General features: G+C 43.2%; 1 long non-coding RNA gene and 1 pseudogene across 2 annotated transcripts; both read right to left on the reverse strand.

The window, feature by feature from the left end:
• Window positions 1–3,892: 3,892 nt before the first annotated feature.
• On the reverse strand, window positions 3,893–4,635 carry LOC138992929 (tropomyosin alpha-3 chain pseudogene; annotated as a pseudogene).
• Window positions 4,636–17,517: 12,882 nt separating this feature from the next.
• LOC138992949 (uncharacterized) lies at window positions 17,518–20,456 on the reverse strand. 2 transcript variants are annotated; one of them, XR_011468206.1, is made up of 3 exons: window positions 18,985–20,417; window positions 18,693–18,864; window positions 17,518–18,103 (listed from the first exon to the last, which is right to left on the reverse strand). It is a non-coding gene; the product is annotated as an uncharacterized lncRNA (long non-coding RNA). The 2 variants fall into 2 exon arrangements; XR_011468205.1 differs by having other exon boundaries at window positions 18,693–20,456.
• Window positions 20,457–26,872: the final 6,416 nt, after the last annotated feature.

Genomic DNA, 26,872 nt, shown 5'->3' on the forward strand with positions numbered 1-26,872 from the left:
TTTCTTTCAGAATAAAATTAAGTCAGACAACAGACAAAGACCTGATTTCTTGGGAATAAGAGGGCATGGGGGCAGTGTGTGGTGTGTCGTGTGTGTGTGTGTGTGTGTGTGTGTGTGTGTGTGTGAGGGGGGGGGGGGGGCGGGGGAGGCAGGTGCACAAAGCCCCTAGATTCGAAATGGTTCAATGCAATACATTGACTTGTGCTGGTGAGTATAATAATGGGAAGGTGTTAATGGAATTGATGTTTAAAAATATTGATTCTCACAAAACAAACAGTCCTTTTTCCCAAAGGCAGCAATGCATGGAGGAGAAAACTGACCCGTGGTAACTGAGAAGGTCAGCGGCCAGGCCGGACCCCTCGGAGTGTGCCACAGCATATCATTAGCAGGAAATGACCGGGAGGCATGTTTCCTGGTGGCCCTGCTGAGCAGAAAGTACAGCATGGGGCTGGGACTGCGCTGCAGTCTACAGCAGCATCTCTTTACCACGGAAAGGAAAAGGCAAGGACCGCGAATGGAGGCCTCCGCCTCTCAGCAGAAAGACAGCAATGCAGAGGTGAGCAAGGAAAAGGCACCATTACCACCTTTTTGTCTGTAAAAAATCAAAATATTTGCCTTAATGGTCATCATGGCTAAAGTATATTGTTTTCTAAATCTCTAGCAAGAAGTTGAACAAGGGACTAAACTTTTTACCTCACTTATTCTTATACACACACACACACACACACACACACCTCCACTCACTTAAACCTACACACTCATACACACACACCTTCACTCACTCATTCCTACACACACACACAAACACCTCCACTCACTCATTCCTACAAACACACACAAACACCTCCACTCACTCATTCCTACAAACACACACACACACACGCCTCCACACAATCATTCCTATACACATACACACACACACACACACACACACACCTCTACTCACTCATTGCTACACACACATACATACACACACACACACACATACACACCCTCCTTTTTAGCTGCATGATTGTCACCATCTATGCCAACCTCTAGGCCAGACTGAGGTGTTCTAATTGGACCCAAAAGCAATAAATGTAATGGGACATGGGTTAACCTTCCAAAGGCCTATTAGTCTATCAGCTGTAACAGCTGGTAGGGAATTTAAGGAGTTCCAATAAATCACCCAAAGGCAGAGAGCAACTGCCAATAAAAAGAGAATTTCAGAAAAAGAAGGATTATCTGATGGAAAACCTTCTAGCATTACAGGTATCCTTCTAGAATTTCTTTAAACCTGACCCTACCTTCTACCCCTCTCTAGTCTCCCACACAACAAGCTTGAATCGGATTTTCCTAAATCTGAGTTTCACTCTGTAGGGTTTTCATGATGTTTTCTTGGCTCAGTATTGACTTCATGGTAATTTTTACTGATAAAATCCAATACTTAGTATCACATTTTCACATGGGCGGCTTTATGCATGTGTGTGCATACACATGCCACACACAGGCAGCCTGGAAATTCAAAATGAGGCCACAGGTTTGGTATCCTAGGTTTTCATTCACAAAACAAAACTTCAAAGGACCATGAACATGAGCCACAGTGTGGTGATGGTGGGGGGCAGGGGGAGGTGGAAGAAGACATAAAGGGGATAAATGGTGTTGGGAAAAATAAAATTAAATTAAATAAATAAAATAAAAACAAAGGATCATGAGATCTTGTGATTTTTAGTGTAGCTCAGGCAAAAAAATACTTGAGGCTGCTTGGCAAGAGCCTATATGTAGGCTGAGTCAGTTCATTTAATCATCAAATATCCTGTTAATATTGTGTATATTTTAAACTGAAAATATGACGTTATGTTGAAGTTAAATAACTTATGCAGGGACCACAAATAGTGGCTGAATGTGCTGCATCTGAGGGAGGTCTCATGACCACACCTAGCAAATAACCGAAATTATTAATGTTCTTACAAATTGCTCCAGAGGTCAGCTTCTAACCTTTTTAAAAAATAATCTTCCAAACTTATTCTGCACTCCAGGAAACAAATTTTTACTTGTTGAGGATTGAATTGCTTAACACAGAATAAAACGATATTTTCACATGTTTTATAAATTTTGAAATTTATACAACTTGGAGCTCTCAACAACTTTTATCTAATAATAAAAGCATAATATGCTAATTAGACTGGACAGCTGAACGACCTTCCGGTCGTCCTTCTGGACAACCTTCTGGATGACCACGCTATGAAACCCACTGGCACCAGGCCAGCCAAGGCAGGTGCGATGTGATTGGTCAGGGGCCCAGACATAGCCCCATGATCACCCTGCAGAGGGAGGCCCAGGCCACCAGCCAGCAGGTGATTAATCAATCGGGGGCTCCACAATCGCCCTAAAGAGGGAGGCCCAGGCTACCAGCGGCAGTGCAGTGGCAGGTGGGCAGGGCCTCCCTCTTTGGGATGATCCATGGAGGAGCCCCAGCCAGGTGGACAGGGCCTACCCCTTTAGGGTGATCAATTGTGGGGTTCCCAGACTGTGAGAGGGCACAGGCCGGGCTGAGGGACATCCCTCCTGTGCACGAATTTCGTGCACTGGGCCTCTAGTAGTTAAATATTTTACTAAACATGGCAGGTTACCTGTTTTCCAAGTAGAATCCACATCTTCAAACCTTTTATTCACTGGTTTCCTTTCTCTCTCATCCTCTCTCTAGAATTCCACAGTGGCTTGCGGGCAGAGTTCTCCAGGGCACCCAGGGATGTGTATGACCTCTCCCTGTCAGTGGGTCTTTGAATAGCACCCCCATGATGGCAGGGAGCTGGACAGGGGTTATGTGCTAGTGAGTGGAAGAGCCCCTAGTCAGGCACCCAGGGGCGCCGCAGGCCCTGACCACCTCAGCAGAGAGGCAACCATGGATGGCGCCTGCAGTGAGATGCAGAGAAGAAACAGCCCCATGGCACAAAGGGAAAAAACATCTACCATAAGCAACAGCACAACAAGAAGAAAAATTTCTCGAAGGTACTCCTTTATTTACGGAGGAAAAATCAAGCTGGGAAATCAAAAGTTACTTGCTTCCATTGGAAGAACTAAGGCAGAGATGAACAGCCTTCAGGCAGAAAGTCCGAGGGTCCTCAAGGAGAGAGAATGGGCGCTCCTAAAAGGCTTCTGGAACTAATGAATCTGATTCCTCCTTATTAACAAGTTAAATTTTTTTTAAAAAACTTAAAAAAGAAAGAAGTGTGCTAATTCGCTTTTTAGGGTTCTTGAGGATTGGGAGAAAGTTAAATCACAACAAAAAGTAAGTTTCACAGACCGGAATTTAAGGGTGAGAGGAAGTGAGATGTACAGACAGACCCAGGACATTCCCTGAGCCACGGAGTACATCAACAACAAAAAAAGTAATTACAAAATGTGTACATCACAACATGCTTTTAAAGACACTTTGCATTGTGCTCACATTCCCTTATCAGTGGTTCTCAACCTTCTGGCCCTTTAAATACAGTTCCTCATGTTGTGACCCAACCATAAAATTATTTTCGTTGCTACTTCGTAACTGTAATGTTGCTACTGTTATGAACCGTAATGTAAATATCTGATATGCAGGATGGTCTTAGGCGACCCCTGTGAAAGGGTCGTTCGATGGCCAAAGGGGTCGCGACCCACAGGTTGAGAACCACTGCCTTAAATGTTGTTCCCAAAGGTGCTCAGCCTCTCTAGCCCAATCAAAATCTCTGAGGGGAGGCGGGGACAATTTGGTGAAAAAGACACGGGTGGGGAAGTGGGGTGGGGGCTGGTGAAAGGAGAAAGCAGCCTTCCAGTTAAAGGCCAGCCCTCAGTTTAAAGGTGAGCTTCACGCAGGCTGGCCTCAGGCGAGTCGATGTCCGAGGCAGGAGCAGCGGCGGGGCGGGGCTGGCTGGCTCTACATGTCATTCAGGTCCAGCAGTCAGGTCCAGCCTCCTTTGTGTACAGAGGTGCTTCTCTTTGGTGCATTTCAGGTTATCTTCCAAATCATCAGTTGTCTTTTCCAGCTTGGCTACCGATCTCTCAGCAAAATCAGCACGGGTCCCTGCCTCCTTGAGTTTATCCGTAAGAATCTTTATCTCTTCCTCATACTGGTCTTCCTTTTGAGAGTACTTTTCTTCAGCAGCACTCAGACAGGTCAGGCTCTGGTCCGTCAGTCTCATCTGCTCATCCATCTCTCGGCAACGGGACTCTGCAGGCTCAGCTCGTTCCTCTGGGTTCCCAGTCTCCCTCAATAATCACCAACTTAGGAGCCACCTCTTCATACTTTCTATCTGCCCCTTCTGCAATGTGCTGAGCTTCTTTGAGTTGTATTTCCTGGAGTTTCAGCTTTTCTTCATCTTTTAAAGCTCAGTTTTCAATAACCTTCATACCTCTCTCATTCTCATCGGCAGCTTTCTCAGCTTCCTCCAGCCTTTGCAGGGCAGTGGCCAGGCGCTCCTGAGCACGGTCCAGCTCCTCTTCAACCAGCTGGATCCTACGGTTCCAGGAAGCCACCTCAGCCCCAGCCTGTTCCCGAGCCCGCCTTTCTCCCTCCACTTCCCGCTGGAGGCGCTCGGTCCTCTTTCCAGCATCATCGGCCTGTGGCTGCGGAACCTGGATCTTGCATTTCACCGCCTCAATGGTGGTGATCCCAGCCATGGTATCCACCCAGCTCCTGCTCCCATCCAGTTTCCTGCCTCCTCCGCTCCACACTGCAAAGCTTCTCAGTTGAGAAAATTTTGATACCACAATTTGACAATGATAATTCAAAAACCAAAACTGTAGGCCAATTTCACTAATACTAATGCAAAACTCCAAGTAAATCAAATCCAGTAGCATATTAAATGATTCATAAGTAAGCTTTCTATTAAAACTATTGATGTGATTCAACAGTAGAAAATCTGTCAGCATAGTTCACTGCACCATTAAATTAAAGAGGGTAAAATCCATGATTATAGCAATAGATGCTGAGAAAGTATATGACAAAAGTAAGCTCTTTCCTAACAAAAATTCTAATTAAAAAATAAAATTATTTAACATGTTAAAGTTTAAGTAATCAATAGTAAATACTACAAATGGTGAAATATTGTAACCATTCCATTCAATTATGGAAGAGAAAAATCTTTAATTATTGTTAATTCAAATTTGTTAGACTTCCTAGACAAAGCTTCAACACAATAAACTTAAATACCTAATACTATAAATTCACAAAAGTAAACTGAATTATTCTTATTTACAAATGAATAAATAAGTTAAATGGTGTTTTAAACTAAAATATTACCATAGAATCCATGGGAACCTATTTATACTAATAAAAGGGTAATATGCTAATTAGACTGGACATCCTTCCGGACAAAGCCATGGTGGGGGGGGGCCGAGGCAGAGGTGGTTAGGGGTGACTGGGCCAGCAGGGGAGGACAGTTAAAGTGACCAGGCCAGCAGGGGAGGGCAGTTAGGGGAGACCAGGCAGGCAGGCAGGTTAGTGGTTAGGAGTCGGTGGTCCCAGATTGAGAGAGGGATGTCCTAAACTAGGATCAGGCCTAAACTGGCAGTCAGACATCCCCCAAGGGGTCCTGAAATGGAGAGGGTGCAGGCTGGGCTGAGAGATATATATTTATAGTTGTTATATGAACTTAGCATGAGAAATCTCAAGAAGTCAGAGACTCCAGAATCCTTGAAATAATCAAAAAACAAACCTGGCCCCCAAAACAAAAATATCTCACATGTCAGACAATGACAGAAAGTAAAATACGAATGACTTAGAAAAAATTGCAACTGGGAGGAAGTGTATTTTACGTAATTTCTTACCAGTCTTATAAAAGAAAAGATAGGTAACTCAATAGAGTAACTGAATTTAACAAACTATTTACAAGACAGGAATTAAAATGGAAAATGAGCAACTAAAAAATGTTTAATTACACAAGTGGTCAGAAATATGCACATTATAACTGCAGTGAGATTCCATTTTTTAAACATTAAACTCGTCTACAGTTAAAAACAAATAAACAAACTAAGTGTAACATCCAATGTTGGTAGAAAGCAAGTTGCTAGTCTTTGGGAATTAATGCAGCAACATTTCTTAAAACTAAAGTACTATGACTTGTGCCCCTGAGATTTATCCCGTAGACGTAAAATGTACACGCTCAGCACTGGCCTTGGTGCTATAATCCTAGTAAAATGCCTGCTGATGAGAGAACTATGAAATGTTATGTGACTGTGGAAAAGAATGTGCTGTGTATTGCTCAATGGAAAAATCAAACAGTAATTTAAAGTATATAATATGATTCCGTTTTCATATAAAATAAATCCTACATGTGTTTCGATGTTTCTGGGAACAAGAATAAAGGTGTGGAAATACCTATTAGGCTCTGTGTTTGTTGCTGTTGAATCTTTTCCTCTTTTAAACATTCCTTACATTATATATATATTTTTAATTTTAAAAAGTAAAAAATCAGCCCTAACCGGTTTGGCTCAGTGGATAGAGTGTCGGCCTGCGGACTCAAGGGTCCCAGGTTCGATTCCGGTCAAGGGCATGTACCGTGGTTGCAGGCACATTCCCAGTAGGGGGTGTGCAGGAGGCAGCTGGTCGATCTTTCTCTCTCATCGATGTTTCTAACTCTCTATCCCTCTCCATTCCTCTCTGTAAAAAATCAATAAAATATATATTTTTTTTTAAAAAAAGTAAAAAATCATACGGAGGCAAACAAAACAATATAGTACAAAATATACAAAGAACAAGCTAATTTTTGCCCCATCCCTTTTCTTTGATCCTTTTCGCCACTGATGCCCCTCTGGTAACATTGCTAACAGCCCAACGTGTGCCCTTCAGACCTGTATCTTTGCTTAAACAAATACAAATATATACAAGCATATCTCAGACTAACAGCTTGCTTATTCCTGGTGAATAGTCATGCTACACATAGGACTTGTGATGGCCTTTTTATCACTACGCCATCTATAGGGATATTCCTGATATGCAAGCTATATACAAGTGACACCCAAGAGGAGTATGTGTGTGTGTGTGTGTGTGTGTGCGTGTGTGTGTGTCTATGTGTGCATTTCTTGCCCATACCCCTCTGATTACTTCACATACACAATTTTAGTTGAGTGGATATATCAAAAATGTTTGGACAAATGTTGGAAGATGTGTGTGTGTGTGTGTGTGTGTGTGTGTGTGTGTGTTAGCTTGGATTGATTTTAGGTTTGTGTTATTGTTTCTGTATTTTTACTTGTCACTCTTCTCTCTGTGTCTTTCATAGGCCAGGATATTAATGTTAGATACCTCAGATGAGTAGAAATGGAAGATTAGAGAGATTGTCATTTTAAAATATTTTGTTTCATTTTTAAGATGAGCCATTCCTAGTTGTGTAATTTAGGTAATTTAGTAGAAAAAAATCTAAAAGAAAAATGAATTTATTTATACCGTGTACTATGTTGTTTCAAATTTTATTCTTTTTATTCCTATCATATTCCTATTATGTGTTACTCTATATATGTGAAGAGTAATTAAATATTTAGAATGTATGTGAGAAATCCATCTAGAGCAATGTAACAGGTTAATCAGAAATTGTGAACCAGAGGATGCTCAATAAAATGGCTTATTAATCCTAAAAATAATGAGACGAGTCATTTGACAAGAACAACACACAGTACCAGTTTATGGATGTATGGTCCATCAGTTCATTGAATTAATCTGTCTACCTATAAAGTCAACGGGGAGAAAATAACCCATGCGTAGACTGTTCGAATGAAAGGATGTCTTGAAACACCAAATACCAGCCTGGATATACTACCATTAGCTTTGCATGTCTACAGCTTGCAAGCTTTGAATACTTTGAAACAAGCATACTTCCTTTGGGAAGGTCCTTTGCCGGTTGTTGACACTAAGGTACAGTGTGTGCCCTGGGTAGTGGGTAAAAGCACAGGCTGGGATGCGGACTTTCTGGATTTACATCCTAGCCCCACCCCTCACTCTCTGTGTGACCTCTGTGCTCCATTCCTTATCTGTGCAGCAGGGGTAGGGATTGCATTGAACTCAGAGGTAATGGGGAGGATTCACTAACCTAATATATGCAAAGCACTTAGAACGGTGCTGGGCACCTGCTTAGTGCCATAGAAGTGTGTGCATTATTATTACTTTTGTTGTTGTTGTTAATACACTAGGCCAGTCTTCTGACTCAGAAGTTCCCTCCCCAGGAGAGCCCTCACCAACTCACCCAGGGCATTCCCAAACTGACTCTCCTGGCTCGAGCATCAGTCTAAGGCAGGGGTGGGCAAACTTTTTGACTCGAGGGCCACAATGGGTTCTTAAACTGGACAGGAGGGCCGGAACAAAAGCATGGATGGAGTGTTTGTGTGAACTAATATAAATTCAAAGTAAACACCATTACATAAGAGGGTACGGTCTTCTTTTTTTAGTTTTATTCATTTCAAACGGGCTGGATCCGGCCCGCAGGCCGTAGTTTGCCCACGGCTGGTTTAAGGTGAACAGCAAAAGATTCTGAGAAAGACAAGGGGGTGATATTAAATCAGGGAATTGGTGGAAATTTGAAGCCTAAACTATTTAGAAAGTTGGACAGTCACTATGACTCTTAGAGCTTCCTCTGGAAATTATTCCCCACCTTGTTCCTTGTCCCAGTTTCTTGCTTCTCAACTACCATGCATTAATTTTTTAACTAAGTGAAACTAATTTCTAAAATGAAAGTTAATAACATCTTAGCCAGAGACAAAAATAATCTAATATGGATAGAATATAGGAGCTTAATTTGAGATCCTATCATTGTATCTATTTTGGAGCAACTCGGTTGTTGGTCATGTGACTTCTATTCATTGGTTTATTATTGTGATTTGGTGTGTGTGTGGAGGGGGGTACATTTCAGATAGTTGCAGTAATTGTATGAGTCTCCTGGTAAGTGAAATACAGGGATAGAACCATTTTTTCCTGCCAACCAACACCCCCTTCCAACCTCCCTCATCCTGAACTTGAAATGATCTTTTCTCTTCCACCTGTTTCAGTCATTGAGTCTCAATCTTTAGATTATCTCTTTCATTATATCTTCTCCATTCCTATCACCAACTTTCCTTCTCACTGATGTTACCTCATAGCAGGATTACGATCATAGCTTCCTATCTTGATTTCCTGATTCCTCACCAATCCATTCTCTCTCAACACGAACAAGGCACTTCCTTCTCTCAATGTCATTTGTCTTCTCTTTTAAATTCTGACATGTCCAAAGGCTGGGACCATGATACAGTCATGGCTATATTTCCAGGTTTTAACTGTCTGCCCAGCACACAGCAACCGTACGGTCGGGGAATCTTCACTTTAAATTTGACTTCTGGGCTAAGAGTGCTGTCATCAAGCTAAATGCTTTTATTTGACAAAAATGAGCTTCCAAGCCTTTTGGGGTAATGTGAGCTTGTTTAGGAATCAGAGGCCTCCTTTGTTTTTGTCTCTTCAACCTTCTCAAATGTCGGCAGCATGTGCCAGGAGGAAAGTATAAATCTCATGCATGAGCACTCGGAAACCTGTTCCCCAACTGTTAGAGACAAAAAGAGTCCCTGAAGAAAAAGTGTCATGAATATAATCTGATCTTAATTTTGGAAATAACCATTTTGATGAGTAATTTATGCAAAAAGCAAGTCTTACAAGTGAGTCATTTCTTTGGTAGAACAATAGGTGGCAGCAAAGGGGGCTAATCTTGGCTCCACACTTCTCGCAGTAATTAAAACTGAAAATTGCTTTTTGTAGACCATTCTGAATCCCGTCTAAAAATTAACAGAATTTCTAAAAACTGGGGTGCAATTACATTATAAGGCATTCGGCTTTTGAAATAATGTTCCTAAGACAAATAGGCAGAGATGTGGATCTTTAAGAGCTCTTTAGAATGCTCCCTTTAAAAAAAAAAAGTTACCCTTTGGTAGGTCTAAAATTAAGAAAATAAATCAATTGAATAGATGCTGGGCTTCCAAAAAGATGCTCACAGGACCTCTCTCTTAACATCAGCCAATTTTTTTCTTCCTACTAAGCAACCTGTCTATCACAGCAACATTTCAACGTTTTTTAATCACTAAATTTAATTGATTATATAGCTTCCTGTGTATTTTTTTTCTAAATCCAGAACTAAGATTTTTTACAGAAAATATTACATTTAAATAAAGAGCATTAAAGTTTTATACTATGTGAAAGAGTTTACCAATTCTTGGAAAATGAAGAGTGATGGCCATTTTCCTAATCATTTCAAACGTTAAGGTTCACCTTGACATGAATTACCTGGGTAATTGACTAACTTGTTAATTTTATTATTGATGTGTTTGTAGTCGTGACAACTCTTTCTTTTAGAGAAATCTTCCTGTCACCTGTCATCTTGTTTGCAGAGATGATTAAAGGCGGAGGGAGGCAGAAAGGACGAAGATCCTCTGTGCACCCAATGAGGGGCAGAAGGAAAACACGGAATCTGAACGGCTCACTGAAGAAGCCCCAGCTGTCCCCGCACTAAGGACAGTTACCGGCCGCACGCTGGATGCTTAGACTCCAGTGTAACTACTGGGATGGGTTTGAATGCTTTTCAAGTGGAATGGTCTTTTTTTCTCCTTTAAAGGAGGTCATCTGTGCTTTTAGAAACAGAACTTGCGGGATGGCCCACACACATTGTGTTGTTGTTTTAAAACTGGAAATGTGGAGGGGCAAAATTTGCTGGGTAGCAGAGGTAATTTCAAGAGGAGATTCAACTCACATGGAGTCTTAAATGTGCAATCGGTATTTTGTCCCCCACTCCTGCTAATGGCACCTCTCCCTGCCTCGGACCTGTGTCCTCCTACATTTTCTTCCTACTCTTTGAAGCTTATGTTCAGATTCCCATATTCATACCAAATATAAATAACATAGGAAGGTAACAGCCTTAGGTTCAAGTTCTACAAATGTCAGGCTCCTAGCTCTCAAGTGGAGGGGGGCTCACAAGGCGTGGAGTGGAGGAGAGTTCAGGGCATTGAACTCCCATCAGGCCTTGTACTTGCTCCTTCCTCTGTTTAAATAGCAAGTAGCTGAGACCTGCAGCTACACCCAGCTGAGACCATCCCTGCAGCTACACACAGCTGAGACCTGTAGCTACACACAGCTGAGACCTGCAGCTACACACAGCTGAAACCATCTCTGCAGCTACACACAGCTGAAACTATCCCTGCAGCTACACACAGCTGAGACCATCCCTCAAGCTACACACAGCTAAGACCTGCAGCTACACACAGCTGAGACCATCCCTGCAGCTACACATAGCTAAACCATCCCTGCAGCTACACACAGCTTAGACCTGCAGCCACACACAGCTAAGACCTGCAGCTACACACAGCTGAGACCATCCCTCAAGCTACACACAGCTAAGACCTGCAGCTACACACAGCTGAGACCATCCCTGCAGCTACACACAGCTAAACCATTCCTGCAGCTACACACAGCTGAGACCTGCAGCTACACACAGCTGAGACCATCCCTCAAGCTACACACAGCTAAGACCTGCAGCTACACACAGCTGAAACTGTCCCTGCAGCTACACACAGCTGAGACCTGCAGCCACACACAGCTGAGACCATCCCTGCAGCTACACACAGCTGAAACCTGCAGCTACACACAGCTGAGACCATCCCTGCAGCTACACACAGCTGAGACATGCAGCTACACACAGCTGAAACCATCGCAGGTGTGGCCATGATACGGGTCTCTGAGGCGAGTAACCTCTGTATCACTATAATGCACATCTGCAGCCAATACAATCAGGAAGCGAAACAAACAAGCAAAAAACCAAGCTCATAGATGCAGAGAATGTATTCGTGGTTGCCAGAGGTGGAGGGTTGGGGTGGGCGAAATGGGTTAAAAAGTACAAACTTCCAGTTATAAAATAAGGCATAGGCTGTGATGTACAGTGTGGTAACTACAGTATTTTGTCCCTTACTCCTGTTAATACTGTGTCTTGGATTTGAAAGTTGCTAAGAGAATAAGTCTTAAAAGTTCTCATCACGTGAAAAAATTAATTTTTGAAATGATGTAGTAAAACATGGTAACTGGACTTATTTTGGTGATCATTTTGCAATAGATACAAATATCAAATCATTATGTTGTACTCCTGGAACTAATGTAATGTGTCAATTATGTCTCAATAGAAAACTTTTGGAAATTGTTTGACAATGGTCTGAAGCACAGAGGTTCCCATATGGAAATCAGACCTTCTCTAATGAAGTGGTTTTCAGAAACAAGCTCACCAACAACACTGATGCCTCTGAGGACTTCGTGTCTCAGAAGAGAACATCTGGGCTTTTTCCTGCTTGTGGGTTCCTATCCCACAGCAATGGCACGTCCCAAATGGAGGAAACCCTAAAGTCAAAATGTGGCTTAATAACAAGGGCGAGATGGCGAGATCCGTTGAAATACTGAAAAGGCAATGGACACAAAGGAAAGAAGAAAGGAGAGTCATAATAAAGGAATTTTGTTGTGGGAGCAGGAAGAATCACACTCCAGGGCTGCCATGTCTAGCCAAAAACATGTGGAAACTATTCCTGGTCAGCTCGCGATTGGCACCTGAACAATAACTGTGGATGTCGGGTCACTATCAGGCCCTCCTGCCACCGGCTTCCGAACAGGAAGAAGAGGAAGCATCTGAATTGGGTTTCAAAGGGTGACAGCAGTGTATTCGTCCTCCCATGTCTGGTTATCTCTCAAGGAAAATAAATCCGGTGCCACCTGGATCGCCACCAGGACAGGTGATGACCCACAGATGGATGCGTGCCGCTTTCTGTTCGCCGGAGCTCTTGTGGGAAAGGAGAGATGCGAGAGCACGATTCTATCACTTACAAACAGGAGCAGAGAAAGCACGCTGACATACTTTTCACCGCAGATTTAGGATGCGTCAGAGCACACTGAAGTCTGCGGGAAAAGCAGTCTGTGAGACAGAAATTAAACCACAGCGTTGGGACATCTTTCAGCTCTGCACAGTGCAAGCAATCGGTCACAGTCTTGAACAGATCCCCTCAATAAAGCAAAAATGGAAATGCAAGGGGTAGGCCAATGTCTCTCAGTGGTCAAGGCAGGGATCCGAATTGAAAACATATGTGTCTTGGTTTGGAGAACCAGATCTCCTCCAAGCCATTCAAGTAGCTGAGACCTCCGGGGATTTCAGGATGCAGAGAGAATATTTGTTGGACTCAGGGAACTGTAATTATGAGAATAATTATAAATTATTATTGGATGTATATTAGGTGACTGTGACTGGGTTAAGCTTGTCATGTGAATCCCATAATTCTCACAAAACCCAATGGGATACACCCCAGAGGTCCACAGTTATGGACCAAAACCCTTGGGGAAAGAATGAATTTTGGAATCCCAAATGTTTTGGATTCTAGAAAGACAATATGGTACATAGACCATATATTTTTTAACCCCATTAGAAGTGTTTTTAGAGCAGGATACTGAAATCAGACGATAATATATACAAATTAAACCATATAAACATTTACACTAGAATGGGATAAAAGAAGACAAAAACAGGTAATGTTTTCGCACCAAATAAAATTGCTGTAAATCTTAAAAAATATTTTCCTAGATATTTTGGATTTTAAATTTGCTTATGAAGATTTTAGACCCAGTTTTTCCTAAAATTTATATCTAACATTAGTGTGGTACATTTGTCACAATTAATGAGCTAATGTTAATATAAAATTATCAACTAAAGGTCACACTTTATTTAGATTTTCTTAGTTTTAACTAATATCTTTTTCCTTTTCCAGGATATCCCATCACATTTAGTTGCCATGTCTCCTTAGGCTCCTGTGGGATCTAATAGCTCCTCATACTTCCCTTGTCTTTGATGACCTTGAATTTTGAGAAGTGCCAATCAGGCAGCTTGTAGAATGACTTTCAGTTGGAATTAGTCTAATGTATTTCTCAGGGTAGGACTGGAGTAGTGAGCTTAGGGGAGGAACACAGAGGTGAAGTATTGTCATTATCACATCATGTATTGGGTATATACTATCAACATGACACATCACTGTTGATATTAACCTTGACCATGCGGCTGCAGTAGTGTTTGTCACGTTTCGATATTGTATAGTTACACTTTCCACTTTTTCCCCTCTCAACACTCATTATACCAAATCCACATTTCAGGAATGGAGAATTATATCCCACTTTACCAAGGGTGGAGTATCTGTGTAAATTATTTGGAATCCTTCTGCCCAAGAGATTTGCTGAGTCTCCTTTATTTATTATTCTTTTAATCACATATGGATTTGTGGAAGTTTATTTTATACTCTGGGTTATAATCTAACATTATTTTGTTTATTTTGTTTAAATAATTTCAACTTCGGTCTTTGGGAGTTCTAGCAATAAACTCATCTTATCCCCTGCCCAAACCCTAGAATCAGTCATTTCTTATTGAGCTATGATCCTTTTACTGAAGAATGATATTAGGAACCAAGATCTAGGTGTTCGATGTGCTCATTGCTACCAGAGGATTTCCAGGGCCCTTGTTTAATCTTTACCTCCAGGAAGAAAGAGGAGGTATCTAGTTTTTAAGCCTGTGTTCCCCAGAATTTGTAAGATGAGAAATATCAAACCTATGTGGGAGCTGAGGACACATACCTAGAATTCTGCACATTATCCACATGCAATGCTGGCATAGTCTCTTCTTCATATCTTATTTTCCTTTGCAAAATAAATATTAATGCAATAATTTCTGCTTTCTCAGAGAGAGACAGAATGATAGATCTAGTAAGAAGCCACTATTAAGGAAGAAGAAGCCTCTAATGATGGGACTAAAACAGCACAAAATAAGTTCTCACAGGAGACCTGAACCACTCAAAACTTCCTTTGTGTGATACAAAACAGTGTGCTTTGATGGTGGGACATGGGAAGAAGCTAGAAGAGGCTTGGGGAGGGCATGCTATTTTCTTCCCTGCCGAACAGTTCCAGTGACTTAGCATGTGACAAGCTCTCAGTTATTATCCAAATGAAAATGCCTTTCTGAAGCATGGCATGTCTGCAAGTTGTAGAAATGACAGCCAGTCCGAGAAAAAGCTTTTAGCACATTCCCAGCGGTAGCTGAACATGAAATGTGTGGCCTCTCTCTGTTCTGCTGAGAGGTTATTAATGGAGACCTGCGGTGTGATTATGTTATTTTTGAGGGTGAAGGAGAATTTAGCGTGTCTTTAGCCTTATTTTGCTTCAGTGTTGCTTATATCCTTATTCTACAAAGGAACCAAATTTAAAATTCACAGAAATGCATAATGCATAAAATCACAATGTCATAGAGGATCAAAACCAATTTTGATGTTTTGGAGAGTAGAAAATAACATTTAGGCAAAAGTAGATTTAACATACGGTATCTGAATTATGCTATGGGCAAGGTAGCTGGTTTGATTTGTGAGAAACAAGTTCCTGGTCAGCAATGCAGGCCCAACTTCCAAATGTTCTCAAGATCTGGCCTGTCACAGAACATGCCATACCACTGAAACGCTAGGACAGTGATGGCGAACCTTTTGAGCTCGGCGTGTCAGCATTTTGAAAAACCCTAACTTAACTCTGGTGCTGTGTCACATATAGAAATTTTTTGATATTTGCAACCATAGTAAAACAAAGACTTATATTTTTGATATTTATTTTCTATATTTAAATGCCATTTAACAAAGAAAAATCAACCAAAAAAATGAGTTCGCGTGTCACCTCTGACACGCGTGTCATAGGTTCGCCATCACTGCGCTAGGACTTGGACTTAAGGCACCAAATGCCAACTTGCGTACTCTCAAGTAAGAGAAAGCCACTAGACAGATTCTCGGAGCCGTCACCCAGAAGCCAGCTGACTCAACACTGTTGAGACAATCGGTGGTGTTATTACCAGGTCAAGCCCTTCTTACCAACATAAAACAAGGAATTCTAGAACGCCCAAATGGGAATGCATGACACACACCAGTCCTTCCAAGTTGAAAGTGCAAATCAGTGGCACTGCATAGAATATAGGATCTGCTTATTAACCTGCTTTGCTGGAAGTCTGCAGAAACAAGGACATTTTGCTCTGAAATGACAAAACTGCTGATTTCAGGATAGGGCTGTCTCATAGGTACTTTCCAAGTCATTTTTCAGAGCCCTGGCTAAGTGCCCCTCATGCTGGAGATGTGACTCAAATAGGGAACAAGGCTGATGGCTGTTGCTACCTGCAGGCTCTTTCCTTGTCCTGGCTGCTATGCATCTGAGAGGAAAGAGATTAGAATACCATCAAAATTAATGGGATGCTGTTTTCATGTCAGCAGATACAATTTCATGGAGGTTTCATAAACAACTGCAAACCCATCTACCCTAGTGACGGGTTATTGCAGGTCGTTGAGTCTGTACGGCTTGTCATTCAGGACGAGGCCCATTTCCTGGTCATTTCTGTGTGCCTGCTGCCTTTCATGGTGGCTCATCTGGAGAATTACCCCACTTCATAATACTTAAACAAACCAGGCCTGGTAAAAGCAGACACTGAGATTTGGACTGTCATGAGAACAGCATTCCTTATTTTTTTTTGTCTTGATTCCCCACATCACAAACAACAACTCGACATATTGTAACAGAGAACCGGAATAAATCAAGCAACGCTCAGAAAGTTTGGAGTCACTCTTTATTCACCGCGGTGGGCTCAGAGAAAATGAATTCAAATCCTAAGCAAAGCTACAAGCAGAACTTCCCTTTTTATTAAAGAGCCAGCCCGATGTGTGCTTAGTGGTTATCTTGCTGGTGGCCTTGGAAACGACACAGTTCTATCCAATTAAAAAATGCACCTGGCATGGCATTGAGAGTATGGGCGTGTCTAGTCTCTGGCCTACAAGGTCAGCCAGCTAAGTTTATCTTCCTCATTATTCAAGCAGGCTAGAAAACAAAGTTATTTTTTTAAGAGGCCATCTAAAAAATAGCAAAGAATTCCAAACAGTAGTTTTACAAAATAGGGGTTAGCCTTCTCAATAACAGCTGGTTTCCTGTGGCAGGCACTATTCTAAGTGCTTTGCATCCTAATTTATTGAACCATCACAGCAAACCTACACAGTTCTACTGTCACCTTTACACAAATGAGTAAACTGAGGCACAGGGGCAGAAAGTAACTTGCCCAAGATGCTGTGCCTGAGCCCTGACCTGAAGTCGCACAGCTGCCTATCTGGAACTGGACTGTCAATCACCCCCACATCCCTCACCCGCCTACCCACCAGCTATTCAAGGTGCAGATGAGCTTGCAGGAAGATGCAAAACTGCCCCCCCTCAAAATTTTTGGCATTTCAGTACCTAAGTAGCTTATATCTCTTGATTACTACAGCTGTTTACCAAGATCCACTTTGTTGATAATCAACTGAAATTTCCATCTGTTTTTATATGTTTAAAATAAATCCCTTCTTAAAACATTCAACTTTGAGAATTTCAAATGCCTCTAGTAATGTGAGCTAGATTTCACCTTCTAAGGATACTATTTGTAAGCAAAGTTGCTGTCCATCCACCTGGAAATCCTAGAATAAAATATTCTGACATAATTAAGTCTTTCTGCGTCTTTATTGTATGTGTCTAAAATACAATTAAGTACTTTTTGCTGCGATGGAGAGAACAATGCCTGCTTCCATCATAAGCCCGGCCTCGCCCAGCATTCAGGCAGGTCAGCAGGCTCCGGGGTGTGCTCCCTCCTCTCGTTGTGAATTTCTACAGGAATGAGTGCAATTCCCTTGAAGGCCTTCACAGCACTGAAACCTCGCTTCTGCTGACAGCCTTGGTGGTGCAGCTGTCTTTGACTGTGGTCGCTGTTCTCTGCGCAGCGGCAGGTCTCTGCCGCCTCCTGCCCCCAGGCCCAGCCCTGCCCAGCGGGATAGAGGCTGCACCAATGGTCAAAGGTCCCAAGGCCTCAGCAGACCTGCTTTCAACCATGACATGCCTCCCGTGTCACAGTCCTCGAATCCTCTCGCTTCACCTGCATCAGGTCCTCCTTTGTCCAAAAGCTGTTTGCTGATTCATTGATTCCCTCGGTCAACAAAGCGTTCCAGGCGCTGCGGGCGGCAGGCGCTGCCCAGACACCGTGGAGCCTCCCCCAAATTAGCCAAGTGGCGTCCAGCTGGAAATCGCGCTGGTCTGGTTGGGATTAAATACGAAGAATGTCGGCAAGGCCTTCGGCGCCTGGGGCATGGCTGCCTTAGGAACTGACCCAGGCCTGCCCTTCCCTCCTGGCCTGAGAGGGGAGCGAGCTCCTTTTCAGCCCCCAGGCCCCGTCATCTCTGGGAACCAAAGAGGAACAACTACTGAGCACAGGGAATCGGAGAGTGTGCTGACGGGCACAGGCGGGGGGGTGATTTTTTTTAACGCTGGATGGAAAGCTTCTCAGAGGCGGGTTTGATCGTTTATATTTGACCAGAATGGAAGGAAGCGGATGTCACAAGTAGACAACAAAAGAAAGGGCGCCCTGGGCTCTGGAGGAGGTGCGTGGCCGTCCAGGGGGAAATCAGAGGCGCGTGCCCTGCCCGGGGGCTCTCGTGAAGCTTGGGGTACAACTGAAACACCTTTCTCCCCTCTTCAATGGGGTGGGGAGCTGGGTCCGCAGCTTCTAGAATGACCCCCATCAATGCAAGCCGGTTTCCTTCCTCCTCCATATTTCTCGGGGTCCTTCTCGCATCTCAGCGCCCCGCCACACGCCCGCCCCCCTACACATACACACACATCTGACCTGGAAGCTGAGCATTCCCTGTGTTTTCTACTGGCTCCTGCTGAAGGTCCCACAGTGAAATGAACAGCCCTGTTTTCTGTCTTCAGGACGCAAGGGATGTCACAGGAAAAGAAGCAGCATGCTGCTTGGTGTCTCGAGCTGTAATCCAGGACAGTCGCTCTTCACGTATCACCTGCCACAATAAGAAAAGCAAAAACAAAACACGCTCCCATGTTTATTCACACAGGCCTTCCCTGGAGCCTCCACTTCCTGCCCGGGCCCTGCCTCCTCTCCCTCCTCTTCCCTCACTCACTTCCCACACATTCCACCTCTCCTTCTTTGACTTTTCCCCTGTATTTTTTTCGATTCTCCTCCCTGACAGAGGATTGCTGTGGCAGGTTGAGCGCTGTGTTCACTGCCTTAGCCGCTTCACCCGGCTTCCCAGGTGGCCCAGGCAGTCAGATCCAGGAGGAATCTGCTCTGCCTCCAACCAGCGCCACCGGAGCTTTGCAGGCGAGACAACGCGATCTGCATGCACCGTGTGCAACTGTCACCGTTAAGAAAGAATAAAAGATATAAAATATGGAAACATCAGTGTGAGCACACAAACACTTGCTAATAAAATTATTTTTGAATAGCATATGCATCCCACATTCATAAATATTGAAAAAGGAATTTTTCAGGGTGGAAAAGATAGGTTTAGGAAATTTTAGAAGTTAAGAGGACCATGGAAAAAGCACAGGGCTGCAGAGCAGCAGAAGTTGTATTTCCATAGAATACGGAAGCTGAAAAGCTGCAACAGGTACATTTCCATAGAATGAGAGAGCTGGGAACAGAAAAATGTCTGTATTTACAAAATAAGAGGAAGGAAGCCCTTCATCCAGAAGGAGAAGAAGAAAGCCCAAAGGGAATAGGAAACAATAAAGAAGGAGGGGGAGAGATCACATGTCCCATGTGAGGTTGGACCTTTGAGCTCAGAAGTTACTATAGTAACCAGTCCAAGGGAATAGTGATCAATCACAGGGGATATCAAGGCACAAAGATCTGTAGCCTTTATAAACCACGGGGAAAAGGAAGTCAGTGAGATTCTTCCCCCTTCCCCACGTGGGTGGGAGTCTGTGCCGTGAGAATCTTTCCCTTCCCCACGTGGGAGTCTGTACTTGTTCTTCAATAAATTTCCACCTTTGCTAGACCACCTCCTGTCCGTGGATTCATTCTTTGACTCCAGTGGACAAAGAATCCGGGACATCCTGCCCAGGGGAACACAGCATGTTCCAGTACAGAAATTGTGCTTCAATATGATGATGATGCATATTTTCAGGAAGGGAAGCATGTGACATGCCAGTATTACCAGTACTAATATTAAAATGTAGGACATACATAGTTTTTAAAAGTTTCTGAAATAAAATCTGATTCAAACTAGTCCCTATCATCGAGTCTTGATTTTGGCTTCTGCCAGTAATAACATTATGCCCCACCAACTCCCTAGCCCCACTGTACTGACACCGCTTAAAGAACAGGCTGTGTGTGTCCTTTTGGTCTCTCTGGCTTTATAATGCTGATCCCTAAGCCTGGCAGGCTTCCCATGTCAGCCTTCCCTCCCAACACCATTTCCTCTTCCATCCCCTGAACACATACCAACACCTGCACGTACATACAGTGTGCATGCATAGCACTAACAAGTGCTTTACTCTGTTTATTGGATAAATGGATGCATTAATGAGTAAAAATGTATTGTGGATACATTACTAAGTTGCTATGTGATGGAGGAGAAGTAAAACTAATAAACTCTGATTGACCATCCCAAATCTGTGGGCTAACTTGTCCCCTTGTAAGAATGGTAGCTGCATGGTCTGTTCTGTCCCCCCGCCCCCCCCCCCCCAAAAAATATGATTTCCCAAATGCTGTCTGATGACCTGGCATTAACAGACTATAGCTTTCTTTGTTCTAGAAGCTTCTTTAGTCAATGAAAAATTATCCATTACAAATGCTCAGAGAAGTTAGGTAGGGCTGAAAATAGGTGATGGAATTTAGCCATTGGGAGATTATTGTTGGTTTTTTTAGAACAATTTTTATTGTTGTGAAGATAGTTACATTGTAAAAGGTTGAAAATAAAAGGTCATTCTAAGAGTGATTGATGATTTCTGGTTGTAGAAGGTAGTTTACAGACCAAAGACAGTGACGGTCTGTTAATGCCAGGTGATCAGACAATTGTTCACCCTCACTCCCTCTTTCTAGAAACTCTGTCCTGATATCTGTATCCCACTCTCTCCTCTGTCTAGTAACCCTGTGACATTCCTGCTCTTTCATTTCTTGGATTGTCCTTTGTAAACTGACTGTGTGTTAGGGATCCCAGACTAGGATCATCTAATCTTGGGCCAAATAATCTCCCTTGGAGATACACTCCTATTGCCTTCCTTACATACAAATTATAATTATGTTTTTAGTTCTCACCTGTTTTCCAGCCTCTAAACCAAAATTTCTAATAGTCTCCTGGGAAAATAAACTTTAATATTGTGCTACTCCAAATTAGCATCTAGAACAAAATTTGTAACACGCCTGCCTCCACATGCAGAATGCCAGCATACATCTCCATCAGAGAGGAAGTGTATCTAGTTTTAAAAGCATGGACTGTGGCCGCACACCTGTTAAAATGTCACTCTCTTCACTACTGGTTCTGTGACTCTGGACAACTGCCTAGCCTGTTTCACTTTCTCACATGTAAAGTGGGGATTATAATAGCACTCTCTTCTTAAGATTGTTATAAAAATACTAGTGGCCCGGTGCACGAAATTTGTGCACAGGGGAGGGTGTGTTCCTCAGCCTGGCCTGCACCTTCTCCAATTTGGGACCCCTCAAAAAATGTCCTGCCAGTTTACAGGGATCGGGCCTAAACCAGCAGTTGGACATCCCTCTCGTAATCCGGGACTGCTGGCTCCTAACCGCTCACCTGCCTGCCTGCCTGCCTGATTGCCTCTAACCACTCTGCCTGCCAGCCTGCTCGCCCCCAACTGCGGCCCCCCCTGCCAGCCTGCTTGTCCCCAAATGCCCCCCCCCCACCAGCCTGATCACCCCAAACTCCCCCCCCCCCCCCACTGGCCTGCTTGTCCCTACCTTCCCTCCCCACTGGCCTGCTCATCCCCAACTGTCCCCCTGCTGGCCTGCTCACTCCAAACTGCGCCCCCCCCACTGTCCTGATCACCTCCAACTGACCCCCACTGTTGACCTGCTTACCCACAACTGGCCCCCCTGCTGGTCTGATTACCCCCAACAGCCCCTCCCTCCACCAGCCTGATCACCCACAACTGCCCTCCCCTCTTGGCCTCTAACCGCCTCTACCTAGGCCCCGCCACCATGGCTTTGTCCAGAAGAACATCTGGAAGGTCTCCTGGAAGGTCTCCCAGTCTAATTAGCATATTACTGTTTTATTAGTATAGATATATTTGTCTGTAAATATGATTATGATTGCAGATATGAATAGGACCAGGTAAAATTTTATAGAATGGGCCTTTTATTACAGATGGTTTTCCATGTATGCATTTTTTCTAAAGAAGTAAAAATTACTTTAAAAAATGTTTCAGGAAGACTTTGAGAAATTTACAGTATCTGCTTTTCTTCCAAGAAAGTTGTCACTTTTATGCCAGAGTGAGAAATATTTGTATGCTTTGTATGTCAGCATTGGCCACTGTGACTGGGGGGCACTTAGCTTGACTTGAGAGTAATTATCTTGCTCACTGGCTGGGAGGGAGGGTGTGTGGCAGAGGAGATAAATACTGGGTTCTGGATTATTCATAAATTGCTGACTTTCTGGATTGATTGTTCAAGCCCCTCCTTCTATTGATGTCCACCTTCTGTTGACAGACATCTACCCTGGGAGAGAAATGAGATGAAACTCTCTTTCTTGTCTTTGTAAAAAGCATTTGAATTCCTAAGGTGTGATAAGGCCACCCAGCCATCCACAGTCAAGGTACACATTTTCATGGAGGATGTTCCCACTCTTGAATAAATTAAAACAATTTTTTTCTTTTAATTTAAACTTTCTTCTATAACTGTTTTCTTGTTACTTAAAAGCTAGTTTGTTTGTTTTTTGAAACTGCTTCCAAAGCTTTTCAAGCTGTATATGTCCTTGGAATGAATTTATAAATAAGAATTGAGCCCGGCAGGTGTGACTCAGTGGTTTAGCATCAACCTATGAACCAGGAAGTCACAGTTTGATTCCAGGTCAAGCCACATGCCCAGCTTTTGGCCTGATCCCCAGTACGGGGTGTGTAGGAGGCAGCTTATCAATGGTTCTCTCTCATCATTGATGTTTCTATCTCTCTCCCTCTCCCTTCCTCTCTGAATCAGTAAGAATATATTTTAAAGAGAGAGAGAGAGGGGAGAGTGTATATGTTTGTAAATAAGAAAACATGTATTTGATGCTCTTAGAAAGTCTTATTTTCTTTCATTAAAACTTGTACAGTATAGGGAACTCCATAGATTCTCTTAATTTGAAGAAAGTTAGAGGGAAAGGTACTAATTTAGAGTTCCTTGGGGGAAAGTATCACTTATGTATTTTTTTTAATGTTTATTTTTTTAAATCAAAAACTGAAATATTTTCTATTCAGAAAATATATTTGGATCTAAATATCTTCTATAATTTTAACCCTAAAATATCAATTTAAATATTTTAAAAATGGTTGGGATGTTTGTTTTTTTTAAATAAGTTAGGTTACTGGAGTTCTACATGTTACTGGATCACCTGGGGTAATTTTCTGATTGGAAAATTAAGAATTATAGTCAGAGGGAAGGACATTAGAATTTTAAAAGAACATATTCAATTTACTTTAGAAGCCGAACCTCTCTTATCATGTGACTTGTTTTGTCTGTTTGTTAAACTATATTATCACATAAGCATTGCTGCTATTGGGAAAAACAGTGACAGTTGATTTGGGTCATTTGAATGGCCACTTTCTGTTTTAATTTGTATGTTCGTTTTGACTCTGTCATATGCTCAATCTTCAGTGGAAGTCATGAGAACCTATTATTTTTGCCTGCTCCCTCCTTTACGTTGGAAATATTCTTTTTTACCCAGAAGAACCTTAACTTTGATGTAAGGGATTGTTTCTGTTGCCAACTTTTTTCTTCCTTGCCAAGTAAGAGAGTTGTGAACTCTTCAGTGATACCTTCCCCAGGATATTTGCAGATGTGGTTGGGAAAAGTCATTTCATCCCCGACCTTTACATGTCAGGTGCTGGGGTGCCTGGGTGCCACCTGGCCTGCGCCCCAGCTCTCTCTCCCTCAGATCACCAGTGGCAGGCAGCCGGCACACTGGTCAGGGGTTGTTGCCTGGCCTGCTGCCCAGCTTTCCGATGGCGATCACCGGCTGGGGGGTGGGCAGAGGCGGCCTTTGCCCACCCCCCAGCTCTTGCCTGCCACCTGGGTTGCCGATCACCGTTCTTCTGTCTTTCCCCTTTAACCTCCCATCATTGCACCATATGCAAATTAACCACCATCTTTGTTGGTGGTTAACCGCCATCTTTCTTGGCAGTTAATTTGCATATCACCCTGATTAGCCAATGGGAAGCGTAGCGGAGGTAGGGTTAATTACCCTTTTTGTGTTTTATTAGATAGGATAAACAGGTTATTCATGTAAAATATTTGGAAAAGTGTTTCCATGAATTGAATGTTTGTGTCCTCCTAGATTCATAGGTTGGAATCTTAAATCCTCGGTGTGATTGTATTAGGAGGTGGGCCTTTGGGAGGTCACGATGGTGGAGCCCTTATGAATTGGATTATCGGCCTTAAGAAAAGACATTACAGGGTTCACTTCCTCTCTATCTGCTCTCCACCATGTGAGGACACAATGAGAAGACGGCTGTCTGCAAACCAAGAAGCATGTCCTTGTAAGAATTTACCAGGCGGCTGAAAAATACACAGGAGTACCCGGAGATACAGGAAAAAACCCTTTATTTCCTGATGAATTAGTACCATGACCCAGGGGAGCCTGTTTCCCAATCCTGAGCAAACCCATATGGAGGAAGCTTTCTCTTTACCCTTTGGTTTCTTTGTCCCCCAAATAAGGATCAGACTTCCGGACCTTTCGCAGGCTTTGCAAAAAGCCCCGTGTGTTGGGACAGGGGCCATGAGACCACACCTAAAGACCTGGCCTGGTGCCAGCACTGATAACCCCCTCTGGGGATTGTGTATGGTTCATGGTTTATGGCCTCTGTAAAATGTGAATATTTAGGTAAACAGGTCTTGCGAGACCAGATAATTAAGGAAGGGGCAGTGACTTGATTATAGGCTAACAAGAATGTGCATTAGGTTACTGATTAACTAGGTACAGAGTCATATTGCTAGTCCCCTTCAAAAAATGTATTTTAATGTTCCCCATCATCCTCACTAGACATGGGATCTGCCAGTACCCTGTCCTTGGACCTCCCAGCCTCAAGAACTGTGTGAAATAAATTTCTGGTGTTTGAGCTCCCCGGTCTGTGTTACTCTGTTATAGTAGCCCGAGGGGACTAAGACAAGTGTCTAACACAGGGGTGGGCAACCTTTTTGTGAGTGCGTGCCAAAACCAGCAAAATCTCTGACTCAAAATTCTTCTGCGTGCCAACCCTAATTTTTTGAGAACATGTTACGCCTACTTGATATCTCTTAAGGTGTACGTATGTGAAGAACCTTGAAGGAATAATAAAATTCATTCGAGTGACAAAAACACAGTATATGATGATGAAAAATACATTTATTTTTTAATGTATACATGTTATGTAAAATTATTTATTTATCTAAGATGCACCTACACTGAATTTATCAGAAAAATAAAAAAGTCGATATTAAGAAAAAAAATTGTAAATGGAAGATTATAAGAGGGTTTCGAGTGCCAGCAAAGTTTACCGGTGTGCCATGTTTGGCACGCATGCCAGGGGTTGCCCACCCTGGTCTAACACATAGTAATCACTCTAAAATTTGGCTATCATTAGTCATTTACCACAACATATTTACTATTTAATCCTACACCCTTCCCACGGAACACTGAGATTCTTGATGGTAGGAACTACTTCTCAGTCATCCTAAGCAGCTCCCAGAATGTGGAAGATGGTCAGTGAAAGGTATGTTGAATAAATGAAAACCTGACCTGCATCTGTGTTCTCAAATTAATTGATGGGAACCTCAGTCCTTCTGTCAACTCCCCCCGGTCATCAATCTATGTGTGTTCTTCCAGGGCCTCTGTCCCCATCTCTGCTGCCACTGAGGGTCCTCATCACATCTCCCCAACTAGGTTCTCTGTCAAGGTCATGATGTGGGAGGGAAACCAAGATGGCGGCATAGGTAAACACCGGAGTTTGCTGCCTCGAACAACCACTTCAAAAATACAACTAAAAGACGGAACGGACATCACCCAGAACCACAGGAAGGCTGGCTGAGGAGAGACTCTTCAACTAGAAGGAAAAACAACAGCATTACGAGGCTTAGAGGAGGCGCAGTGTGGAAAATTTAAAGGTACGGTGGTGCGGCGGTGCGCGCGCAAAGCGGGCTGGTGGCTGAGGGCGCGGTTGTCGTTTTCAATCAGGAGTGAGTCTCAGACTCTGGGCTACAGATCCGGGCGAGTCTCTAGGGACCCAGACTCAGACGGGAGAAGCGGGACTGTCTGGCTATGGTCCCTCCGAGGTTTGCAGCAGTTGTGGGGACAGAGAGGCAGAGCCCCTGGAGACGGACTGAGAGCAGCCGTAGCTGCTCCCTCCCCCCGCCCTGTTGAGCCCACCCCACCCAAGCCCTGCTCAGAGCCATTTGCCGATCACCTCAGGCAAAGGCTGGACTAGCGCCTCTCCAGAGGACTGAAGTTTTCCACACAGCTGATTCCTACAGCCAGTCGGCCTGGTGGTCAAATCCCTCTAGTGTTAACTACAACAATTAAGGCTTGGCTAGAACAAGACTGCGCACAAAGACCACAAGGGGGTGCACCAAGAAAGCATAAAAGATGCGGAGACAAAAAAAACATGACAGAAATGGAGGATATGGAGCTAAAATACGCAATTTTGAGGGCTTGCTATAAACTTGAGCAGAGCCTCACGAAAACTAATGAGACCCTCGATGCTACGATAAAGAAATTAGAAAGTAAGCATACACGGACTGAAATAAAGAATATTATACCCAATAGCAGACCAGAGGAGCACAAGAATCAAACCAAAGATTTGGCAAAAAACACCCAACTG

The sequence above is a fragment of the Myotis yumanensis genome, unplaced genomic scaffold (assembly GCF_028538775.1).
Source record: "Myotis yumanensis isolate MYYU_CA2020_CCGP unplaced genomic scaffold, mMyoYum1.0.hap1 SCAF_15, whole genome shotgun sequence".
In the NCBI taxonomy this organism is placed as follows: domain Eukaryota; kingdom Metazoa; phylum Chordata; class Mammalia; order Chiroptera; family Vespertilionidae; genus Myotis; species Myotis yumanensis.